The sequence below is a fragment of the Periplaneta americana genome, chromosome 12 (assembly GCF_040183065.1).
Source record: "Periplaneta americana isolate PAMFEO1 chromosome 12, P.americana_PAMFEO1_priV1, whole genome shotgun sequence".
In the NCBI taxonomy this organism is placed as follows: Eukaryota; Metazoa; Arthropoda; class Insecta; order Blattodea; family Blattidae; genus Periplaneta; species Periplaneta americana.
The window spans coordinates 111419173-111444197 of record NC_091128.1 but is presented as its reverse complement, the minus strand read 5'-3'; the positions used below and the strand labels follow the sequence as shown (position 1 = coordinate 111444197).

At 36.2% G+C, this 25025-nt stretch overlaps 1 protein-coding gene, 1 long non-coding RNA gene and 1 other non-coding gene across 4 annotated transcripts in view; 1 reads left to right on the top strand and 2 right to left on the bottom strand.

Annotated features, from left to right (window-relative positions):
- Positions 1-25025, top strand: part of LOC138710824 (uncharacterized) — a 169043-nt gene that overhangs the window by 56597 nt on the left and 87421 nt on the right. For both annotated transcript variants that reach the window (XM_069841969.1, XM_069841968.1), the window contains exon 2: positions 2471-2519. The gene's annotated coding sequence lies outside the window, so the exon portion shown is untranslated. The remainder of the gene's footprint in view (positions 1-2470; positions 2520-25025) is intronic.
- Positions 1-25025, bottom strand: part of LOC138710826 (uncharacterized) — a 163345-nt gene that overhangs the window by 68209 nt on the left and 70111 nt on the right. The window lies entirely within an intron of this gene.
- On the bottom strand, positions 3249-3320 carry TRNAY-GUA (transfer RNA tyrosine (anticodon GUA)). Its single transcript has one exon. It is a non-coding gene; the product is annotated as a tRNA-Tyr (tRNA).

Sequence of the window (25025 nt, the reverse complement as noted above, 5' to 3'; positions counted from 1 at the left end):
TGGGGATGTCGTGATAATTTATCCTAAATTCATTCTTTCTAAGGCTTTCTTGATTTCCCCCCTAAAAGTAAGTCTTTTCCTCCATTTCATCTTACATTTTAGTTATATATTTAAAATTTGTGTTGAATATTTTCTTGGAATTATATTTCCTAAAAAAAAAAAAATAAAAATAAAAATAAAAATTTTACTTTCCATTTTTATCATATTTCTCATTGCTATTAGAGAAGAAAAAGTGTCACTAGAGAGTATGTGACGTTTCTTCACCGGTTTCTTTACTCGCAGCTTTTTCTCATAGGAAAGGTGATTGGATAATGCAATTGTAGGCCTATGTGTGTATTAAAATAGTTAGTCAACTGTGGATGCGGTACTTCGGTACTACGAATACAGTTATACTACAGAATTCGAATCATATTTACTACTAAAATGAATATGAAAAATGAAATTGTATTCAGCGACCTGTAAAGAATACTATGTGAAAATGAACTTTTCGTAACGACACATTTCGACGTAGGAGCTTGACCGGAGTGGTTAGCAGCAGCGTCTTTAAATAACCAAGCAGTGAAGTGAAATGAAGTATTCTATTTGTTATTAGAAGTTCTGTCAATAAACACTATAAGGGCCTAGTCAATCTTAAGCTGAAATTATATTCTGAAAGTAGAGATTTTTTATTGGAATCCCGGGAAAAAATAGGATATTTTTTATTTATTTTATATATTTATTTAATAATAACATATACATAAAAACGCTACATGAAAGTACCCCGAAAGAGCAAAGGTCGCGTTCGGGGACAGTTCCGTTTTGATAGAAAGACTTGAAAATGACATACAATTTTACATTGTTCATCAAACATACCTCTATTTTAGGGATTTTTAGTCTAAAGATGTTGGCGACACTGAGCGGTTGTAAATGTTGATATTATTTTGACAACAAAAAATAGTTATTCGTCAGTGAGCTGTAAACATCAAGAAATATTGCAAACTTGTTATGTTGACACATTGTTAAGGCGTAACGTTGTTGTCTATACCCTATGTGCATTGAATTTTGCTCAAGAATTTCATTTCTTGGTTAGTATTATTTCATTTTCTATTATGGAATGGAATTGATGAAATATAGTTACTTTAATAGAAATGTACACAATTCGACCTATTTTATGGAATGTTAAGGACTACACAAATACGAGAAACATGATACATGGCAAGACATTTTCAGAAGCGTTAAATATGTAGAGTTGAGGTAGAAAAAATTAAGGGTGTAACGTGAATTAAAGAAGGAAATACAGAAACTACCAGGAAGCGGAAGTGAAGAAGTATTATTCTCAAAATTGCCCAAAACGGTAGAACATATTTCTCTCTCTCAGCATCCTGAACAAAACTGAATTCTGACTACAGTATTGCTGCAGAAAAAATGTTACCAACATTATTATTGTCAATCCTATTTAATTGTATTTGTTGCCTACAATGTTACGTCGATGTAAATGAGTCTAAATTACATATTGAGAATCGTAACTCTCAAACCCACTTTTGATCGCCTGTCCTGTTGTCAATGAAGGGCTAACTACGCAAAAAGACCCAACACAGTGAAGAGTAGATTACCCTGCGATCCTAAGGATGGAACCATAAAAAGGTACGAAATGTCTGAACAATTAAATATCAGCATATGTTTGTGTAATCGATATTTTTTTCATATGTTTCTACGGTCTTTCTTACTTCTTCTACGATTATAATGTTGGTGGTATAATCGTTTCCCAACAAGCAGTCCAATATTCGATTCTCGGCGTGGGTAATGGAAAAAATTTATCTTCCGTCCATGCCCTTTGTCTTGTAATCGTCTGTAATGTCTTTACCGGTGGCCCTGGGTCCCATGACTGGGAGACCTGCATTTGTGAGATATCTAGTGTACGATCAGATGAATATCCCTCTCCTATCCAATGTGGTGTACAGTAAGTCGGGTAAAAGGAGAGGTTTAGCAGAGTAAGAAAGAAAGATAGCTATGTTTAAGTAAGTGATTTTTTATGTTTAATTAAGTGATTTTTTCACTAATTTCGGCACCGCAGCCTGAGGCTTATTGTGTCTAGACCCACAACTCCACTGACCACACGCGAGACACCACAAACTGGGACAATGGACAGACAACCAGTCCCCGTGAAAAGGTCCGAATTAAATTCCCCTGACTTCACGACCGTAAATCGAACCCGGGCCACCTTGATCAGGAGTCCAGCACGCTACCTCAAGACCAAGGAGAAGGACCACGCGGGCATTAAATGATATTAATATAATAATGGATGAATAGTGTAAGAAGCAGAAATAGAAATACTCAGATGAAAGTTGTTTTACTACGAAAAAGTCACAGGATTTCATAGTGGATAGAATTTTTTTTTTACCAGAAGCTGTTGTAAAATTATCACTTCACGACCGTGATATCAATAATAAATTCTTAACACTGACATTATGTTAACTCTTTCTTGTTTCAGATGTAGTCTACAATGGATAATGTGCACTTGAAGAGATGGCAGCACTCATGTAAGTAGTCTTTGAACATTTAATATAGTTGAATATAACAACCAAATTAAACACAATTTTATCACAGTCTAGTATATACAGTCACGAAGCTTTAGTTGTGAGGGTGCTAGGAACAATAGACTGTGTGGTACTATTTCGCATTGTCTGTAATGAGGCGATAATAGCGATCCTAGTGGTGAGCAACTATCTATGGATGCATATTTACTACGTATTGAGCTTCGTGACTGTATATACTAGACTGTGATTATATTATAATCTACTATTTTTTTAATAATTTGATCACTTTTATCTTTGGTATTATCCTTTCTTGCCTGCTTTTTAATTCTTTGTTATTTTTTCTTTTTTTCTTTGTTGTGTTTGTTCTTAGTTTCTATTGTTTTTCTTTCTTTCCTTCATTTCTTGTGTTTCTCTCTTAACTTCATTTTATGTTTATTTATTCTTTCATTCTCTTTGTTTTTACTATTTACTAGGAAAAATTACACATTTCAGTAGTAACCTACATTTGTTTAATGAGGCGCCTAAAGATATCGCCACTAAATAACAGTATTATCCAAGTATCAAGACGATCGATGTGAGTACAAGAGGCACAAGCGAAACAACAAAGCAAAATATATATTATTTATATATTATTTTATTATTATTGAAAAGTACCGAAGTACATATGGTATTTCCATGCAGATATTCTGCGTCATCATACGACGAAAGAGTAATGGAACGGAGAAAAACTCTCTCCGGCGCCGGGATTTGAACCCGGGTTTTCAGCTCTACATGCTGATGCTTTATCCACTCAGCTACACCGGATACCCACCCCGGCGTCGGACAGAATCGTCTCAGTTTAAGTTCCAACTCTTGGGTTCCCTTATTCCGTCGGATCCCGGCCAACTAGTCACTCATAACGAGTGCACCTCAGCACATGTGTGGACTTCAGTCCTACGTTCATAGACATCTATGACGTAGTGCAGAGGGCGGCCACTAGAGGGAACCCAAGAGTTGGAACTTAAACTGAGACGATTCTGTCCGACGCCGGGGTGGGTATCCGGTGTGTCTGAGTGGATAAAGCATCAGCACGTAGAGCTGAAAACCCGGGTTCAAATCCCGGCGCCGGAGAGAGTTTTTCTCCGTTTCATTACTCTTTCGTCGAACAAACCAAAAGTTGAAAGATGGCGACGCCTGTGCACGAATATGTGTCATTGTCGAGCAGCGCTCCATTGTGTGCATGGTTGTTTGTCTGTTGCCGAAGTGATACTTCGTCACTTCGGTGTCCTGTTAGTAGAGATCTGACGTCATTTATCCCCAAGTCAAATTATATATCGAATGTACCACGATTTGTCCCAAGCAAATGGTACCAATAAAGTAACTTTCATCCCAATTTTTTTCTCCCAGAGATACTTAGTCCCTTCTTTTTTGTGTTCCAATTTTTTAGTCCCAAACGCCTGTACATCCCAAGCTGAAGTTAAGGTAAAATTTGTATATTTTATGAAATTCTAATAAAAAACTAAAAGCCTAAATTACAAATGATTTCAAAGTTCATTCATTCATTCATTCATTCCTTGATAGTGTTCTGTCCAAGGGCAGGTCTTTCACTGCAAACCCAGCTTTCTCCAATCTTTCCTATTTTCTGCCTTCCTCTTTGCCTCCGCATATGATCCATGTATCTTAATGTCGTCTTTCATCTCATATCTTCTTCTGTCGAACTCTTCTTCCGTTCACCATTCCTTCCAGTGGATCCTTTAGTAGGCTGTTTCATCTCAGCCAGTGATCCATCCAATTTCTTTTCCTCTTCCTGATCAGGATTTAAAAGTGTACTAGCTTTATTTATCTAATTCAAGTACATATTTTTATATGTACAGTATATCAGAATAAATGTCCTGAAACAGCATGTCCCTTTTACTCATTATAACCATTTACAACTCTTTGCACCTGACGATCTACGGTTACATGAGTTTTTCTTCTCTTCCTTGGAAAATTTTGTAATGTTTTCAACTTTCAATTTGTGCTCCGAGTTAGCTCTGTGGTAGCGCGTCTGCCTCCAAACTAGCCGGCCCGGGTTCGATTCTCGGCGATGTCAGAAATTTTCATGTAAAATTTCTACCTCGGGACTAGAATATATAATAAGTTGTATGTGCACCAATATACCAACCTATGAATCTGTATGGATGACAAGTGGCTGGCTATAAAACTGGAAAGGAAGTCTCATTGAGAAATGCAATAGACATTGCGTTTCTATATGGAATACTCAAATGCCAATGGAAAAACACTGATCATAGTAAATGCCTTAACTGTAACTTGTTCCCATTGCCCACTTTGCTACTGTTTTGATTATTTTATTAACATTCCACACGTACACTATTAGGAATGTATGAACTTTTCTCATTATTCATTTATTTTCGTGCCCATTAAAAACATTTTGCAATTGCGTTTCCCTTCAAAACGAACCAAAAGAGTCTTTGAATTTTATAATTCTAGATGGCGCTGCAGGCTGAACGGTTGAGTTGACACAGGAAAGTCTATCATCACGAGACTTAGCGTCCTCAAATTAGTAGAAAAAAAAATCATGGTTTATTTAACGACGCTCGCAACTGCCGAGGTTATATCAGTGTCGCCGGTGTGTCGGAATTTTGTCCCGCAGGAGTTCTTTACTAAATCTAGTGACATGAGCCTGTCGCATTTAAGCACACTTAGGAGCCATGGGCCGGGATCGAACCTACAACCTCGGGCACAAAAGGCCAGAGCTATGCCAACTGCGCCACTCAGGGCGACTCAAATTAGTAAAGTAAGCCAGATTACATCTATGTTCGAGTATTCAGACCGGAAGCATCCTTTGTCAGCATTCTCGCGCCTTCGCTGCCTCATTCATACTCGCCATATTATTATTACGACATTGTCTATTAATAAGCCTCTGTACTAAAAAGGGACGTTAAATAAAGAATTACTATTTGGTATGCAAATCTTTTTATAAAGCTTCCGTAATAATTAATCAATCGTGATAAATTGTTTTTAAACATCCGTCTGAAACACAGCCTTTGTTATCACTACTCGAGCAGTTGTACTGTAAGCTTTGAAGTATACATGGACGTTATGGCTGAGGTAGGACTGCCTTTGTATTATTGCGCATACACCGAAGTGAACTGAAGAACCGCTCGACGGAAGAATTGTATAAGCTTTCCCTCGCACTCATTACAAATGCTAGTCGCACTGAAACTGCAGTTCCTTAAAACCGGAAAGCATGTTAGTGGATATCATAGGAATAAGTGAAATAAAAACGTCTTCTCCTTTCGTTTTGCCAGTTAATATTGTCACTTCTATTACGTTTTGCTTGAATTTTTTCACACCAATTTTTGTTCCATTGCTTAATTTTGGTAGGTCAATATTTCGCAATAATACTATTTGTGATTCGATATTAGGTTCGTTCGCACAGCAAGCTTGTGATGGTTTGAGAACTGTTTGCAAACTGTCCCAATTTCAACATCCGTGATTTGAGCTGTACGAACGCATTTTCAAACTAGTTGGAACCACTGCCGTCTAGATAAGTGTTTGAACTTACGACAGCAGTATAAATAAATTAAAATATTGCGATACTTCATATTGTTGAGGGTGATTCTCTGTTACATGGCAGGTTACACAGAAATAATAAATTCTCTGTTATTGTACCATATGGATAATATGTTGAAAATACAAGTTTCATTTTTAGGCCTGTCTCTTTCCTCAAATAATTCCAGCAAGTCTAACTCATCCCACTGGATATATATTCCATATCGTTATCACTATAAGTGTTTGAATCAGACATCTGAAAGAAGAGGCCTAAATTAACCTAACTTCTATTTTAAAACACTTACTTACTTACTGGCTTTTAAGGAGCCCGGAGGTTCATTGCCGCCCTCACATAAGCCCGCCATTGGTCCCTATCCTAAGCAAAATTAATCCATTATCTATCATCCCTCAAATCCATTTTAATATTATCTTCCCATCTATGTCTCGGCCTCCCTAAAGATCTTTTTCCCTCCGGCCTCCCAACTAACACTCTATATGCATTTCTGGATTCGCCCATACGTGTTACATGCCCTGCCCATCTCAAACGTCTGGATTTAATGTTCTTAATTATGCCAGGTGAAGAATACAATGCGTGCAGTTCTGTGTTGTGTAACTTTCTCCATTCTCCTGTAACTTCATCCCTCTTAGACCAAAATATTTTCCTAAGAATCTTATTCTCAAACACCCGTAGTCTCTGTTCCTCTCTTAAAGTGAGAGTCCAAGTTTCACAACCATACAGAACAACCGGTAATATAACTGTTTTATAAATTCTAACTTTCAGATTTTTCGACAGCAGACTGGATGATAAAATTTTCTCAACCGAATAATAACAGGCATTTCCCATATTTATTCTGTGTTTAATTTCCTCCCGAGTATCATTTATATTTGTTACTGTTGCTCCCAGATATTTGAACTTCTCCACTTCTTCAAAAGATAAATTTCCAATTTTTATATTTCCATTTCATACAATATTCTGGTCACGAGACATAATCATATACATTGTCTTTTCGGGATTTACTTCCAAACCTATCTCTTTACTTGCTTCCAGTAAAATTCCCGTGTTTTCCCTAATCGTTTGTGGATTTTGTCCTAACATATTCACGTCATCCGCATAGACAAGCAGCTGATGTAACCCGTTCAATTCAAACCCTCTCTGTTATCCTGAACTTTCCTAATGGCATACTCTAGAGCAAAGTTAAAAAGTAAAGGTGATAGTGCATCTCCTTGCTTTAGCCCACAGTGAATTGGAAACGCATCTGACAGAAACTGACCTATACGAACTCTGCTGTACGTTTCACTGAGATGCATTTTAATTAATCGAACTAGTTTCTTGGGAATACCAAATTCAATAAGAATATCATATAAAACTTCTCTCTTAATCGAGTCATATGCCTTTTTGAAATCTATGAATAACTGATGCACTGTACTCTTATACTCCCATTTTTTCTCCATTATCTGTCGAATACAAAATATCTTATCAATAGTTGATCTATTACGCCTAAAACCACACTGATGATCCCCAATAATGTCATCTACATATGGAGTTAATCTTCTCAAAAGAATATTGGACAAAATTTTGTACGACGTCAACAAAAGTGATATTCCTCGAAAGTTACTACAGTTAGTCTTGTCCCCCTTCTTAAAGATAGGTACGATAATGGACTCCTTCCATTGTTCTGGTACAATTTTCTTTTCCCAAATAGCAAGTACAAGCTTATAAATTTCGTTAGATAATGCGCTTCCACCCTCTTGTATTAATTCTGCTGGAATTTGATCGATACCTGGAGACTTATAATTTTTCAGATTTTCTATCGCAATTTCGACTTCAGAAAGTGTGGGTTCGGGTATAAATGGTTCAGCAGTTTGTATTTCAACTTCGTCCCGATCATTTCTATTTGGCCTATGTATATTTAGTAGTTGTCCAAAATAGTTTTAAAACACTTCCGGAAAATAATTTTATTACAATTAATCTGAAAACGACTTCAGAATAATACCGCGTAAGTACATAAGCTATATGTCGTTATTTCATCATTGGTGCAAGAAATATTTTTATGCACTTGTTTATCTACCCTTGTACCATCAATAAAAACACGTTTTTAAATTATTTTCGATTTGCACAGAAATGCATATAGAGTGTTAGTTGGGAGGCCGGAGGGAAAAAGACCTTCGGGGAGGCGGAGACGTAGATATGAGGATAATATTAAAATGGATTTGAGAGAGATGGGATATGATGATAGAGAGTGGATTAATCTTGCACAGGATAGGGATCGATGGCGGGCTTATGTGAGGGCGGCAATGAACCTTTGGGTTCCTTAAAAGCCTCTTGTAAGTAAGTATACTCGTATTGGTTATGTTGGAAATAACATGATGAAAGCAATGATAGAACCATCTTAATGCTCATGCGTCATCTATGATTTGAGATTGGTTTGCACTTAATTCGCAAATCAATTCTGACTGTCAGGAATCGATTTGTGAGAGTTTGACATGCTGTACGAACGCGTGAGTCAGAAACAGTCAGAGTTTGAAATTTGCGCTATGCTAATTCAATTTTTAGTAACAATGCTAACCTTAAACTTTTGTACGACAATGTGGATGTATTTGGTGATGGCACGTTTTCATATAGGCTACGCTCCTATAATGGGCTGCAGAATAATTTGTATCTTATAGAGCTTTTTGCTTACTGAGAAATAAAACAAGGAAAACGTAGTGCAATGTGTTGGTAACTATTAGGGACCTCTGTAAAAAAATGGACCTTGTGCTAACAGTTTCCAAGTTCGTTTGTGATTTTCAGAAACAGTAAAAGTGAAGGTATTGGGGCCGAATTAGGGTAATCTTAATTCCAACCATTCTCGTTAGGATCGAATTCGTATACCGCCTGTAGAGGTACTACACTGCCACTCGCCTCTTACCATAAAGAAGCAGAATGGTCTGTGTTCAGATAACATAAAGAGAGAAGGCTATTCGGTAACCTTTACATGAAACGAGTCAAAGTCAGAATAGGAGAAGGATGTCAGAAGGAAGTGAAATAGGGAGAGAAGTACGTCAAGGATGTCCTTTATCACCTACCCTGTTCAACATCTACTTGGAGGATTTAGTGAAGAACTGTTTTCAGAACATCAGAGGGGTGATAGTAGGAGGAAGAAGAATAAAATGATTAAGATTTTGTGATGATATGGCGTTGTTAGCAGTAGAGGAGATGATACTAAGGGATATGCTACTGGAGTTAAATGACAACTGTGAACAGTATAGGATGAAGATAAATGCAAATAAGACAAAGACCATGGTCATAGGAAGAAAAATAAAGAAGGTAAGCTTGCAAATTCTAAATGAAGCAGTAGAGCAAGTGGACAGCTTCAAATACTTGGGGTGTACTATAAGCAGTAACATGAGCTGCTGCCAGGAAGTCAAAAGGAGGATAGCAAAGAAGCTTTTAATAGAAAAAGGAGCATTTCTTCGAATCTCTGGAGAAAGAACTAAGGAAGAGACTAGTGAAATGCTTTGTGTGGAATGTGGAATTGTATAGGACAGAAACATGGACATTACGACGAAGTAAAGAGAAGCGAATAGAAGCATTTGTAATGTGGATATGGAGAAGAATTGAACGTGTGAAGTGGACAGACAGAATAAGAAATAAAGTTGTATTGGAAAGAGTGAGTGAAGAAAGAATGATGCTGAAACTGATCAGAAAGAGAAAAATGAATTGGTTTGGTGAATGGCTGAGAAGAAACTACCTTCTGAAGGTTGCACTGGAAGTAATGTTACAATGATGAACGGGAGAAGAGTTCGAGGCAGAAGAAGATATAAGATGATAGACGACATTAAGATATATGGTTCATATGTGGAGACAAAGGTAAAGATATAAAATAGGAAAGATTGGAAAATGCTGGGTTTGCAGTGTAAGATATGCCCTTGGGCAGAACACTATAAATGAATGAATGAATGAATGAATGAATGAATGAATGAATGAATGAATGAATGAATGAATGAAGCAGGTATACTCGTGTTGGAGCTCTATTAATGATAAGACCTCGCATTATTATTATTATTATTATTATTATTATTATTATTATTATTATTATTATTATTATTATTATTGTCTACTGCAGGGATATATCTTATTTCATTGCACGATCTTCAAGGACGATCTAATCAGTTTTTCTCTTATTCTCATTCTTTCTAGTCTATACTATCAAAAATTAGCTAAAGACGCTTTGCATTATAAATTGAGAAAGGAGAGAGATGTTGGCCGATCACGTCAGAGATAAAACCCGAATCCGGAACTCATTCTTGTAACCCCTGAAATTATAGTAATTATTATGACTCATTCGATCTGCTGCTCTGTAATTTGTCAAGATTCACTGAAGGGAAGGGGCATAGCACACACGTACGGCCACAATAACGAAATCAATAGCAATACTAAATAAATCATTCCGCAAAGCACACAACACACACTTAGACGTCATGAATGATTGCATGCGCTGGTCGTATCGAGCGAGTGTGCAGGGCGTGGTGTCACAACCACGCACAAAACACAAAGCTAGGCCGCACAGAAATGTGTCATGCCATACCTGAAGAGTATCTCTATAACTGAATAACAAAGTCTGTTACACTAGTCACGTGTATAGCTAGTTGAAATCCCGAAAGTCGGTTGTTTCCAAGTTATAAAATTTATTCAGAAATGTGCTTTTCATCAAGATAACGACCTTCGCAATAAATAACGTAAAAAAGTGTTTCTGCTCACGCAATGAAGTAGAGCTAGTACAATTCCTGGACCACGGAACCAGAAGAAGATGAAGTAACCAACACAACTCTAGACCGCCTTTTTCCCTCGAGGAAATCGTGGTAGGCTGTAGGCTGTATCGGAGACAGTCGCAAGTTTTATGCCCGAATAGTCTGTCGGGGTGGAATGTTGAATGTATTATATAAGAACTAGCCGTACCCGTGCGCTCCGCTGCATCCGTTAGAAATAAATATAAAGTAATTACATAATTAAAATAGGACATTTGATCCAGGGAACATTCGTGTTTGATAGAAGGATAAATCGTTTAATATGTTACTTAATTTAAATTGCATCCAAATAATTAAAATGCAACACTCATTTGGTGCAATGACAATTCCTTTAACATGTTTCTTAATTTTTATTACACGCAACCAAAGCTTAATGAAGATTGACATCATTTAGATTTAATGTGTATATTTTATTTTACTTGTTATAGGTTTCCATTGAATTATGGTAATAACTTAATTTTAACCCTTGTTTTTTACGTATTCAGTAAATGGCGCTTGGCCCACTAAGGTTCTGAACCCTTCAAATAACTTAAATTATATTATATAATATTACATATTATATTATATTATATTATATTATATTATATTATATTATATTATATTATATTATATCAGAAGTTACTGTAATAACATTATAGCATTATGTCCATCTAGAGAAACTACATTTTCCAATGGTGAAATAATAAATAATTATACAAATCGGTTAATTTAGCTTCCGATATTACTTCATACAAACACAGAAACATTCTCTTTAGGCTATCTTTCATAGCTTTCGATTGTTGCTGTCTAAGGCCCCTTATAGACGAAGTCATTTGTTTTTTTAATTCATTACACGGCCTTAGATGGCAGTTATTTTAATTTTAAAACTCATTTATCTCATTAAATATCAGTCCTATCAAACTTTTTCAAGGAATAAAACTTATCGCAAATTATTTTTAAAGAAACTTTTGTTATGTAACATTTTTCACAAAAATCAATAATAAGCGAGATATTTCGATTTATTTAATTCAGGCCTCCTTATAACCCCCCTTTTAAATAATGTATTTTGAATGCCATATAGCCTAAAATCTAAGTTACAACGAACTTAATTTATATTCCAATTTTCATCGAAATCCGTTCAGCCATTATCGCGTGAAAAGGTAACAAACATACAGACAGACAGACAGACAGACAGACAGACAGACAGACAGACAGACAGACAGACATACAAACAAAAATTTCAAAAAAGCGATTTTCGGTTTCAGGGTGGTTAGTTATATATGTTAGGACCAATTATTTTTGGAAAATCGAAAATTACCAGAAAATTTTCGGCTACAGATTTATTATTAGTATAGATGAAAAAACTGATAACATGTCTCCATCTTGTATGCATTGACAGTAAACATGTCAGTAAGAATGAAGAAATGAACTCAGGCTTAGCAGTGAAGTAAATTTTTATTGATTAAAGTTCGCCATCTGGTATTAATAATTGAAAGTAAACATGTCAGTTGCTATAGTAACCATCGTACAATATCGTTTGCTATCCGTTGCTTATACAGCCTCTTCCATCTGCGCTGGATGTGCCTTGACATTGTGAATTTTCTCTCTTCACTCATATCAATTTCGAATTTTTCCACTTCAACTTGTCGACTGGTGATTTTTGCTCAATGAGATTGTAGTCTGGTTCGTTTAAAATCGTTTGAAACCACCACGAACGTTCTATCGCTTCGTATTCTCGAGTTACACTGCCTCGGCTGCCGTGCTTCTTGTTAGTTGTGAATGCTCACATTTAAATCTACTTATTTAAACAATTTTTCCATTCTCGTTCTTGTATTATTGTGGAAAACAGGCCTTCCTCGTGCATAAAATATGTACGCCGCGCCGTTTCAGTCTTGAACAATGTAAAACTATGCACGCAGTGTAGAAATCTGCCCATCAGTGGTCTATTATAGGGATTCTCAGCCCTTTGAAGATTGTGAGCACCGCATTCACGTAATACTAAGTGAGCGAGCACTGTGAAATGGGTTAGGCTTAATATATGAATATATAGGCTAAATAAATTAAATAACAAGTAAAATATACATTTTTAAACACTCATGAGTATGAGATCCTTGAACTTATATGTCATTCAAAATTTCAGTGATGTCCAAAGAGAAGACGCTTAGAGTCGTCCCGAACAAAGCTACACATTTGAGAGAAACACTCCACAGTATTTGGAATCTTTTTTATGTCTTCGCTTTCCAAAGGCTATGAATAACCTTGATTTTTCTGACTAAGTCCAAGCTTAATTGAAAATGGGTTATACACCATGAAATATGGAAAGGCCTATTAGTATAATGGATGGTTAGGAACATTATTTCTTCTGGCTCGTATAACAAAGTTTGCATCGAAAAAAGAACCTTACGAGCGTTCGTGCTCGCGAGCACATTTTTAACTCGGATAACGAGAGCATCAAATGTCATTAAAAGAGCACCATGCTGATCGCGATTACAAGGCTGAGAATGCCTCATCTAGGCCTATAATAATTCATCTGTCTCTATCAGTTTGTTCTTCCTACTTCCATTCTAGAAATCCTACTCCTTCCTACATCCACTAATACGCCTAATATTGTAGTAATATTTCTACTAGAGATGTAAAAAACTAACTGCCGCTCTCGCTCGCTGTGTTCGTTGCATTTGTCTTTCGAGTCTCGTCTCGTAACTCGCATGCGCTTCGAGTCTTGCTCATTCTCGAAATAGCATTTGGTCGGCGTGGGAAGATTTCGTAACTTTCAACAACATTCATCATTGAAATAGATAACATTAGAAATGTTTAATTGAGACAAAAAGACAAAATAAAACAGCATCTTAGTTATCAAAATGTTCTGGTTCTATTATGTATTACCTATGGTGACAAAAATAGAAAAAAAAATTCTTAAATAAATTTGCATTTCTAAGAAACATAAAACATAGCATTAAATAAAGCGTTAATATATTTTTACTTGAGATTGTACACTTGATATCAAACATATGGAAAGAAAATTCCTAGCCTTTTCATAAGGGCCTAGTAATTAAATAAAGATTGGAAACGGATTATTATTATACACTGAAAGGTAGAGATGATGTTTCAAATAGGCTACTTGATTGTTTATAAATATATAACAGTTACCAAAGTAAATAAAAATTCAGTCTGGTATAAACAACTGTAGTGATTCAAGGATGCTTGACGTTCGAGAGTTGATCACTCCCGAAATCTCGATGCCTTGAAACACTGACAAGCAGTCTTTACGTCAACGACGCGACGTAGACAACAATGTCTTGCGGGTTTTCGGCTTTACGGGCGTTGTTAGTCTTGCTTTCTCGATCGTTGTTTAAATCTAATTCCTATCTAATAACAATTACGTAAAAATAGCGAAAAATTTGTCGGAATTGATGGCTGAGCATTGAAAGAAATTGGAGTATACGTTACAAGTCGTTTTCTTGTGAAAATGAATATTTAGATTAAGTTATAAAAGCAAATTCATAGTCTATACGTATTTTGTGTGGTAGAGAGGAATCACTTTCCCACGTGGCTCCGAGTGACTCCTCCTTTGTCAAACAACACTTTGCGCCTCTCTCCTCCCGCTCTTCCCTGCCAGAGTGCATATTTGTTCAACGTCATTATCCATCTCGCCATAAAATAGCAGCACGCCGTGAAATGGAATATCAAACTTGTCTACTGAAGGGAACAGTTGCATGATGATACTCCAGAGAGTTCACATGCAGGCAACCGAGAACGTTAAGTGAAGCCGCATCAGAGGTTTTCGCTAATGCTGTGCATACTAAATTCAATCGGTCTGTATCTAGATTGAATAAGGGTGAAAATATGGACTATGGAATTTCAGAGCAGGGAAGAATATTTCAACCGGACGTAGCAAATTAAGGTGTAGAACTATTTTTCTTTCTACCATTCATTGTAAATTAGGGAGAAAACCATGAGCCCATGAGCTTAATCAGGGTAGATCAGATTCTTTATTGTTGGTAAAGTATAAATTAAATTATTGTTTATTTAACGACGCTCGCAACTGTAGAGGTATATCAGCGTCGCCAGTGTGCCGGAATTTTGTCCCGCAGGAGTTCTTTTACATGCCAGTAAATCTACTGACATGAGCCTGTCACATTTAAACACACTTAATTTCCATCGACCTAGGCCGGGTTCGAACCCGCAACCTCTAGCATAGAAGACCAGCGCTATACCAACTACGCTACCGAGGCCGACTTGAAGTATAAAATTTCACGTTTCAAAGATTAGATCTACCTTCATCTTCAGATAGGAATAGGATAAGAATGATATCCTCCACGGTGAGGTCTTTACAAACGGCTATATCCACGTGAGAGATCTAAGACAGTTCAGGAAGTGAGGTATTATAAATAAACGAACGAAAAATGTGAGGGAATTTCAAAATACGCAGTATACGAAAAAAAAAAAAAAAAATCTGAAAGGCAAACTGAAGTGACGAGACGCATATGAGGATATAAGAAAGCCAAAATCTAAATTAGTTTCACTCATACGATATATGATATATGATACGTGATATGATATGATACATCTTCATTACACAACTTTTAACACTATATCACTTCGGAAAACGTATTATTTGTATTTCTTGTGTTAAATTTTATATTACCTTGTTAACATGTTTCAGCCTGCTATTGGCCATCATCAGAACTGGTTGTTGCTTGTCTTGGCGCCTTTTGTTTTGTTTTCTGTGGGGGTGTGTTTGTGTAGTGTAATGTGTAGTCAAAGAGTGTGTGTGTTTTGAAATTGAGTTGAGTGTTGAGAATTTCACACACACACACACACACACACACACACACACACACACACACACACACATACACACACACACACACACACAAACACGTCTAAATAAAATTCTCAACACACAACTCAATTTCAGAACACACATACTCTTTGACTCCACATTACACTACACAAACACACCCCCATATGAAACAAAATAAAAGGCGCCAAGACCAGCAACAACCAGTTCTGATGATAGCCAATAGCAGGCTGAAACATGTTAACAAGGTAATATAAAATTTAACACAAAAAATACAAATAATACGTTTTCCGAGATATATGATATGATATGATATGATATGATATGATATGATATGATATGATATGATATGATATGATATGATATATGATATGATATGATATATGATATGATATGATATGATATGATATGATATGATATGATATGATATGATATGATATGATATGATATGATATGATATATGACTTATTTTCGTTAAGCAAAACGAGGTTGATAGCCCTTCACATTTCTGTATTCAGGGACTCACCATTACTATTTACAGATTTCTATACTAAACTGACCGGTTTTCAAAATTACATTCCTGCCCATAACTTAACACATTTCCAACCCTATCTATTCTAACGACCACTCTCCATATTCCTCTAATATCTATTCCTCCTTCATCCCATAATAATAACAATCCTTCATCTCATAATAATAACAATCACCACAACAAAATTCACTCACTATTATTGTTCTATTCAATTTTCTTTCACTCTCGTTTCAAGACATAGTACCACAGTCACACAACACCTTTCCACGTAACAAATATTCTAGGTTACACTTCTAATACCCTCACTCCTAGCCCGTGCTCAGGGCCGCCGATAGGATTTATGGGCCCCTGTGCAATATTGTGCTCGGGCCCCATTGAAAAAAAAAAGTTAAAAATGACAAGTTACTAATTATTCTGACAATAATAATTATTATTCGCAAAATAAATAACAGATAACACCATACACAGATACGAATCTAAAAATATACACTTTTGTTACATTGAAAACTTTTAGAAAAACTTCACATTAGCACAATTTATTATATTCGTCACGCTTCGTTTTCAGTAGGGCCTACATAGTATGTTTCGTGACGAAACTTTCGTCTTTTCGTTGTCGTTTGTTTCATTTCGTTTTCATAAAACACTCACTATTCTTAAACAGCTGTAATTTCTGACTTGCAGGCCAACATCAACAAACAACTCTCCTTGACTTCACTGATGCAAAATCATCAATTATATCATCAAAATTTAAAGACCTATTAAGATCGCTCTCCAGACTAAGGAGGCCAAGTTACTCAGTCTTTCTTGACACATTGTTACTCTGAATATATTTTTATTTCCTTCATTTTGCTTGAAGTTGGTGATATTGATCGTTGCCAGTGAAGGTTCAGAAAATAAATCAATCTCAAGCCCGTCTGTTCAGGTTGTCAAAAATGAAAACAGTTGATATTTATAAGTGAATATTGATGGTTGTGACTGTTTAGAAAAAAATTCTGATAACAGTATTGAATCAGAACGAGCAAACAATAGTAAAAATGATGTGATAATATGCGCAAGTGAAACAAATTTACACACACCAGTTCCTAACTCTGAATCATGGCAAGTAACATGCGATCTTGGAAAACTAAAAGTGGCAGACAAATTGAATGTGTTGTTCGAAAAAGTACTCCCAACCTGCCTAATAACCTTCCCAGTGACGGAACAAGAGCCTTTCCAGTATTATTTTCAAAACTCAAGAATGGAGAATGTGTTCCCAGAGACTGGCTAGTGTGGAGTGAAACAAATCGGTCATTGTACTATTTTCCCTGATTTGTTTCACTACACACTAGTCAGTCTCTGGGAACACATTCTTCATTCTTGAGTTTTGAAAATACTGTAATACTGTTTTTGGAAAGGCTCTTGTTTTCGAACAACACATTGAATGACACAATTTGTCTGCTACTTTTTAGTTTTCCAAGGTCGCTCAATTTCACACCAACTTCAAACAAAGTTCTGCCCCCTTTCTTAATATCTTCCAATTTTTCTGTCTCTCTTTGCGCTTCTCAGCTCCCGACTTACGCTTCTACTTGTCCATTGTCCACTGGTAACACTAATGAATAGAATTTACTAGGAAAACGACAACGTAAAGACGAAAGTTTCGTCACGGAACATACTATGTAGGCCCTACTGAAAAGGAAATGTAGTCCTCCAGCTTAGATTTGGGAGAGTCCACTAGCATATTGCGGCGGGATGGCAGGGGTTGGTAGTTAAGAGGACAAGCCAATTGAACGTGTTCGGTACAAGCGACGGGAACATATTTCAGACAAATCCCAGAGCCCTCAAGTGTCGTGTCGATGATTGTTAACGTGGGAATCTGATATTCTATTATATAAAAGTTAAACATTTACATAATGAAGTGGTAATTTGTATTAATTCTACTATTGTTGGTTAATATGTCAGATTCATGTAACAAATGTTCTTACAAAATTTTATAGTACCGGTATGTATCTGTGAATAATTATTCGTGATAATAAAAAGTAACCAGACTCACCTAATCTGACGGGCCCTTACTGCTCACGGGCCCATATGCACTTGCCCTCTTTGTCCCCCCTTCTCGGCGGCCCTGCCCGTGCTCATTTGATATAGAGAAATCATATGCAACAAAATGTTACATATCAACCAATTATGATACTCTAGATCGATAACATGGATCATACTAGATTAACGCTCAGCATTATTTCATTTTCCCTATCGATCACAACAACAAACACGTATGCAGTGAAAACAAGCGCTAGATTCAAACTACAATATGGCGTCTGAAAAATTTCGCCAAACAACAGACAAAAAAATAAACACTCTGTATATCTATTTAAACACAATTTCTAAATGAAGTCAAATGTCTTCATTTTTCTCTATTTTTATATCCTTTTCAGTTTCTTTCTTCCTCTCTCCTCTCTTAATCCTCTATTTCTCTTCTTTTATGAATAACTATTTCATGTGAATATGCAAGTGTGTTTTCGTTCGTATGTATGTCACTATTGAGGGAGAAGTTGTCAAAAACTTGGATCTCTCCCAAATGATGAATACTTTCGCAGAAAGCAAAGCCACGCGCAGAAAATTTGCGTGAGGAAATAGGGTAGTTCAGCATTTTGTAATGTGATGAAAATGCTTTCTTTAAAAAAACTCTTGACATTTTTATGTGAATTAGGAGTTAATATGACATTTTGAAAGTAACGCCATGTAAGTGTTCAAAAAAAATTTTGATACAGTGTGATGGACTGAACTAGAATAACATTAACTTTAACTTTCATCATGAATGTCGCTGTATGGAGTCAAGTGTGGCAAATCACTTAATATAATTATTACAATGGCTGATTAACTTTATAATTTCTTTACTGTAATAACATTAGAAAATTACTTGGCTGACTAGTTTCGAAGTGGTATTCTTCATTGTCCGAAGCCTAGTGAAGGTCCGGCGCTATCTTCTGGTTTCCTGTTGTGTTAGGGTGTGTTCATGATTGTGTCGAAAACGGTGTGTGTTTTGAAATTGAGTTGAGTGTTCAGGATGTGCTGGGGTATGTTTTTGTATGTTTACAAATTTTATATTGTTCTAAAGTGTCAAGTTTCTGGTTTTTGGCTGGATGTAGTATTTTCATGTCAATGTCTATGTTGCTGTAGTTGTGATTGGAGTTCGTGATGTGTTCTGTGAATTGTTGTGTAGTTTGGTTATGACTGTGATATGTTCCTTCTAACGTGTTTTAAATGATCTTCCAGTCTGTTCAATGTAGAAGTCATTGAAACTATTGCATGATAGTTTGCATACAACTGTTAAGTCGTATCTGTGTCCTTTCTGTGTGTTAAGATGTTTTTGCGGTGTGTTCTGTATGGCATGTTGTATTTTATTTTCTTGAAAATACTATTACAATGGATTATTTAGGGTTCAGTATTTAAGAGACCCAAAAAATTACAAAAACCGAATGGGGACGTGGGGTGCCAATATCATAAGTGGCCCTGTATAAGATATTCGTTTGTGCCGAGCCTGTCTGTCTGCATATTTATCTGTACTTTACCTTAAATTTTATTATTTTTTTTGGCAGACAAAACCAATTCCAAGGCTCTGAATTTAAAAATATATCAGGTTGAAATACATAATTTATTCTAAGCGAGCGAAATGCTTTAGTGGTTCAAACTGAGTGACACGTCGTCGTGCAGAATGCAGTCGTTGGTATCTTAATTTCCTCCTGCCGTCATTCCCGCCTGTGACAGTTGTTCCCAGAAACCTCGTGCATGTTTAATGCAGTTCGTGAACTCGGTACACACGAATGACGACGTGAGGTCTGCCATATTCAGGGTTCCCCCTCGTATCTTGAGTGCTATGAACAGCAATCAATGTCCCATTCTGCGTGCACACACAACCAACCTCTCTCTCGAGACCCTGCAAGGAAACACCACGCAGTGCTATCTCCTTCTTCCTACCCTTTCCACTCAAACCCCAGACCGAAGACTTCAGTCGCCATCTCAGCATTTCTTCGATTTTCTCACGGCCTCCCGTTACTGCAAAAGTGTCTTGAGCTGCGCTATCAAAAGCATTGAAATGTCCCACTTAAGGTTGCAACTTGGCTGTACGATAACTAAACAATTTGGGCCTACATTTTATACCTTTTTATGCATTTGGGCCTGTCATATTTTCAGATGATGCAGCTTCCTATTTTAACCCGAACATCAATCGTCATAATTTTCGATACTGGTCTCGTTATGTTACAAGCTATACACACCATCCTCAGATAACCCATATATTTATATCTTCAGCGAGAAACATGAAAAATGATTCATTTACAATATGAGGAAATTGTAACGTTATTAAGTATCTGCGATACAGCTTGTGTGTGGTTGTGTTGCATACAGTTTACAGATACTTTTTTCTTAATGTTCTCCTGGAAAACATCTGATTTCAGCAAGATGATGCGTATTTTGAGAGAGAAAATTGAATATTATGAACAAAATATCCCTGATAAATTGATCAGAAGAAGAGGACACGTTGAATGGCCAGCTAGATCACCTGACTTCAACCTATTACATTTTTATATGGGGCCATGAAGTCCAGAGTAGGTGGAATAAACCAAAACAATTGTGTTAAAGACCTGAAGCAAAGCATTTGTTATGAGATGCAACCGATTAATCTTGTGACTGTAAGAAAGACAATGGACTGGAGAATTTTCCGTAAGATTTGTGAAGTATTGTTCGTTTATGTTACAATTTATTTAACATAATCATTATTCTTCACGAATTTATAGATGTAAGACCCACTTTATCGGTTTTACTGGAACTAGCAGCAGCAGTATACTATTATTTGGAAACCATTAGCTACAATGTCAGTGGCAATAGTAATTGTATTAATGATAACTATTGATAACGATAGCGATATACCACAAAGGTAGTAGTAATAATAATAATAATAATAATAATAATAATAATAATAATAATAATAATAATAATAATAATAATCATCACAATAATAATAATAATAATAATAATAATAATAATAAAACATTACAATTCAGTAGAATATCTATCCAAAATATGATGTTGATTTGGCTCTCTCTCAATGTGCTAACTTTGCTGCAAAGGGAAGATTTGGCAGCGTACCCCCATCTATTGGCCTTGTTTTCAAGCAGCAACTGCTACATAGTCTGAAGCTGTGCACTGCAGATAAAAATGTTAGAATGCTTGTGACTGACTGGCGCGGCCTCTAGTGAGATGAGAGACCACGTGTATCGATCCAGTTTCCAGTAGGAGCTATGCCCCACGTGTCCGCAGGGGGTCTTCGCAGCTACGCGGCGTCTTCTGCAAATCTGACCCACAACAACCGTGTCCATGCGTTTCGGACTTCTTAGAGCTGTTGCGAGACTGTATTAATTATTTCACCGAATGGCGGGTAATTGATTGACCATTTTGTCCGAAACAAACCCTTTAGGAATAGGCTCCGAGACTGTACTTAATTTTGGCGCCTTAGTATTTCCTTAACTCTGCCAACTAAAATAAATTATTATTATTATTATTACTATTATTATTATTATTATTATTATTATTGTTGTTATTATTGCCCACGGTGTACAATGGAAGATGGAATTACGTCGCATCAGGTTGAATTAGGTGCAGCAGCTGCTGTTAAATTTTTTGTGTTTAGATAGCTAGGTCGGTGCTATGCGCGAACATATGAGTAGGGATTATGTGGAGTGAGTCAGTTTCTCAGCATATTCATGGGGCAGGAGGCGGAAGGAGGAGAACTGCATGTATTTCGTAAAACATCGGTCACGTACCTGCGCTCTATGGGTGATCACAGTTTTTCCACTCACTGCTATCCAAACACTCGTGCTGAACACATGCACTCTTTCACACACAATAAAGTAAAATACAATGTCTTTGTTGGTTACATTACGGTAGGTACTAATGTTTTTGCAATAGTTAGTAAAGTACGCACTTGCAAGAGGAAAAGAAGTGAACTCTACAGGAGCTGCACAGCGAATAACCCATACACCCTCCCCCCCTTTTCAGTATGTAATGGACTTACCTGGTTTACTGCACGTAACGTTATGACCGGCCAAGCTACCTAAACATAACACTATATTACTATGTCGCATCAGGATGAATTTGAAGCAGCAGCTACTGCTACATTCATTGTGGAATAATTCTGGAAATGGAAAACTGGCTCAACCGCGAAAACCTAAGATCAATATTGTATTTTAATAGTACAAATTCGACATATATTCCGAGTAATTTTAATCGTGTTGACCGTCATAGGAAGCCGAAACGTTTACATTCGTCTAACGGTACGTCTGCCCCGAGAACTAAAACTACTGTAACTGTTTACTCCATCTTTTCCTTGCCCTGTCTATATTAATACTTTCACCAGTTGCAAGAGCGCCCGTAGAAATTGTGGTCTTTCCAGGGCCCTGCTGATATTTTAACGGATACCGGTAGTGAAATTCTGTAATTTAAATATAGTACGGTACTAAGACAACAAACTAAGGACATTTTATTACAATATCTGGCAATCTTGTTTCTTACTGAAATTAAAATATTATTCGGGTAACAGAAATAAATCTTTAATAAAACAATCTTTAATAGATAACCATTCTCATAATAATCAGTAAAAATAAAGACGTAATTTTAAAAACAAATGCATACTTTAGTGAAAACATTAGAAATACATTTAAGAAACATTAATATGCAAGTATAAATAAGTGTAATGTAGCCTGATTAATAACTATATAGTAGTATCCTAACTGAAACATCACATTTAGAATAGCTCTTGAGAAATAGAGTACTTTAGTCTTAACCCTTCAATAGCCTTCGTCTTAAAACTTTTTGAAAACATAATTACCATTTTAATAATATGTGACTTAACAGAATTCTTCTTGCATGTAAAAAGAGTCCGCGAATATTTTGTGACTTCTTCTTCTTCTTCTTCTTCTTCTTCTTCTTCTTCTTCTTCTTCTTAAGAAATATGAAAACAGAGGACCCCCCTGCCGTCTCGGTTCCCCTACTTCACTGATGCCCCCTCCCGTATTGTTGGTCTCTCCAAGTTTCATGAAAACTTAAAAACCGGACACACTTTTAAAGAAGAATATGTTTAACGCAAACATTCGATTTTCTTACTCGTATTATATAGGATTACCATCCGTCAAGGAGGACATGTTCTCTTTTTCAATCATTTTATCTTGTTCGGCAGGCATTTGAAAAAACTTGAAATGTCCAGCATTTCGCATTTCAACTAGAATTAATATGAATATTGAATAATGTGCGATATTATGCACAGAATATCTAAACAAATGGTGAAAACCTATGAAAGAATTTAACTGTTTTCAATGGTTGAAGTTGGAGCACATAAAAAACAAACTATAATGACCTATTGACATGCATTGAATTCTTACTCTCTAAAAACATCACTATTCATGATTTTAAGCTATTTTATCAATTTTATTCTGCAATGTACAAAGATATGCCAATCAAGTTAATTTGGACAAAGATTTAAGTTTAGATAAACAGTGGTGCAAATTCGTCAATTCCAATAGTTCTGCGAGCACTGAAACTTTCTCAGAACTTTTAAAAATATGTCAATTCTAATTATTTATTTATTCCAAGTCACAATGGAAGTGCTGAGAGAGTATTTTCCCTAATATCTGCTCAATGGACAAAATAACGAAATCGCATGCTATCGGAGACGGTCAGAGGTATCATCATGGTGAAATATAATTTCAAGGACATGTCCTGTGAACAGTTCCATTGTTATTTGTTACAAGATATAAGTTCGTCTCTTCAGGCTCTTGTGCACAAAATGAGCTCCACCGATAAGTAGGGTAAAGATGTAATACTGATCCAGCAACTAGTGAGAAAACTGACTAAGGTGAGCCATTATTTTTATCTTTAATTTTGTTCATGCAAATTTTTAAAAAGGCCTCCTTTTTTCAGCAACGTCCTTAGATTCGTTTCATGGTAACCTTAGCATTATAAGAGTTTGTTTAAAAACAATCACTTAAGAGATTTGCGGTAAATTTGGGTCTGGGGCATTTCGTAACCAGAAATGTCGTCACCTTTATAGTTTGTCACCTATGTTTCATTATTTTTGGTCATCAAATACATTTTGTTACGTTTTTTGTCACTGAGGAGATTTTGTCATTATATACATTTTATCATCATTTTTTTATACTGCAGAAAATTACATTTAGGCTGTTTTTATTATGAGTCCAAAACCATCATTACTATTATAATTATTTAATGGTCTATATTAACATGGATTTTGAAGTTGCATACATTCATCCTGTTTTATGGAGTTTCAACCAAAATTCCCACTGAAGTTGTGAACTATGGCACGTAGATAACCAAGAATGTTATCTTCTGTTCTATAGGATTCATACCTATCGACAATTGGTGTAATTCTGTTATCTAAGGACGTATATTTCTTCTTTTTTTCTGGTGGAGACTGACCTGCTTCTAATTTCTCAATGTCCTGATGTATCCTTGCAGTCTTCTCCTGTAGCAACTGAAGGAATGCTAAAAGGAGCGATGTGCTTTGCCCATTAAAGTACTGAGGCGTAAGTTTCGTAAGCATTTGTTGTTCTGGGCAGGTTTTCCCTGGTACGAATGTAACATGGAGGGAACATGGGCTGCTGCCTACCTCTGCCACGTCTACGACCCATGACATAATTATCCTCAAAGTATTCGAAGATTGGGATTGGGGTTAGCTCATCCATAACATGTTATATAGGTATCATCAAGGGAAGCGACACGAAGGGGAGAAAATTGTGAAGGCAAATAGTGATGAGGAAATTAAATTGGTGACAAAAGTGAATCGGTGACAAAATGTTGCAATGGCAAAATGTAACATGCAACGAAA